Below are 1,925 nucleotides of genomic sequence, written 5' to 3' on the forward strand. Positions count from 1 at the left end.
TTCAAAATTTCTCTAATTTCTTTCTCCTTTTGGAATGACGTGGGTTATCTTCACTATTTTCTAGTGCTTTGTATGTAGATTTTTTTTTTTACTGAATAATATTAATATATACTTTTTAATTTAAAAAATATATTCGGTAAACAATTACTTTAGATTTTTTTAAATAAATAAACGAAATGATTGTGATTTTTAGCTTAGAACAAAAAAAAAAGTAGATTTCCTTGATTGAGGTTAGTAAATAAAATCAAAACACACTGATTAGAGAGCAGCAAGATTAAATAAAAAATATGCAACTCTTAGAAGTAGTCTTAGATTTTGTAGGGTGTTAATAAATTTTTAAAATTCAAAGATATCAGAATAATTTTTTAGTAAGAAAATATCTTTTAAGGAAGATTGTCCAGATGATTAATTCTTTATTGTAAATAAAAAGCAAGTACAACGATAAATTTGATTAAGAAAAATCTGAAATAAAGAACGAAAAAATAAAAGAACTCTAAGTATTGTTACAGTTTAATGGGCACCGCTAGTGCACATTTTTTTTTTAATGTATTCTCATGATGAATCATATATTTTTACACACCTGATATGTTATCACCCAAACTTTTGATATGATAGTATTGATTATAGTCACAAACAAACCACATGTGTTTTCAAAAAAATCTAAATATTTTAGGATGGTGAAAGAGGGTTCCAAACTTTCAGTATTGTCACAAACGAAAATATCATTTTAGACCTTATTTTCGGCACCCTAAGCTATTTAGATTTTTCTAAAAACACATATGAGATTTACTATGACTACAATGAACACCGTCATATAAAAAAAATTGAGAGATAATATATCTACTTGTGTAAAAATATATGATTCACCATAGTAGAATATAAAAAGTGTGCATCATTGTAGCCTTACCATAAAATTATTTAGTTAACTACCTAATATTTTATAAATTAAGAAATGTATAATTGAATAAAATGGTAAGCTAATAGAGTACAAAAAAATCTGTTAATGTTTTTTAAAAAAATAAATAAAATCTGTTAACTAATTGAATTATAGTATTTTTATTGGATGAAAATAGGGAGAACGGTAACAAAGAGGGCAGAAGATTTGATTCCATCTTCTATATGTTTTCCTTTCACAACTCCTCTTTCGTTTTCCATTTTCTGTTTTTCTTGCACTAAAAACATGAAAACAAACAAAATATAATATATTACACACCACTCCTAAAACTCTCAAACTCACGTCTGGTCTTACCTGCACCACATAGCACCCGTGAGTCAAGGCTCAGTAAGAAAACTTAAATCAACGAATACAATGAGCAACAACATATAAGAAGTAAACTTGAATCAACAAATTCAATAAATAACGGGATATAAGTAATAAGCTTTACAGTGATAATCTGCTCAATCAAATACATATTCCAATCTCAACAATCAATACAGTTAGTTAAGTGCAATCGACACATTTATTTATTTAAGTGACGTTCAGACCCGACGCCCTTAGGTCGAGTCCTTTGGTCTTATGGCCGACCCCGGATCGCTTAGGCCGGGCTGCGTTTCTCATGCTTAATGTCGGCCCCGGCTCCCTTAGGCCGAACTTTCCGCATGTATATAACCACTTATATATTGCATAACCATGCAACCAGATACAACATATGCAAGCATGCCTAATCGAGTAATTATAATTATAATCACAGTCATATCCATTTACAAGGGTCCAAGTTCCGATCACAACTAGGGTGTAATTTTCTTACCTCAAGTTCCGTGCGATAGACCATACGGCCTCAAGTGCGATCCTGATCCTGAGCCTGGCGATAATCTAGTCACAACATAAACATATTTTTATTAGGGATTGACTTCAAATCTTGAACCTTACTCTAAACCCTATCCTTAGGATTACTATTCTCGTGTGTCAGGATGTTAGAAACGTC

Source organism: Humulus lupulus, chromosome 3, assembly GCF_963169125.1.
Source record: "Humulus lupulus chromosome 3, drHumLupu1.1, whole genome shotgun sequence".
NCBI classification, from domain to species: domain Eukaryota; kingdom Viridiplantae; phylum Streptophyta; class Magnoliopsida; order Rosales; family Cannabaceae; genus Humulus; species Humulus lupulus.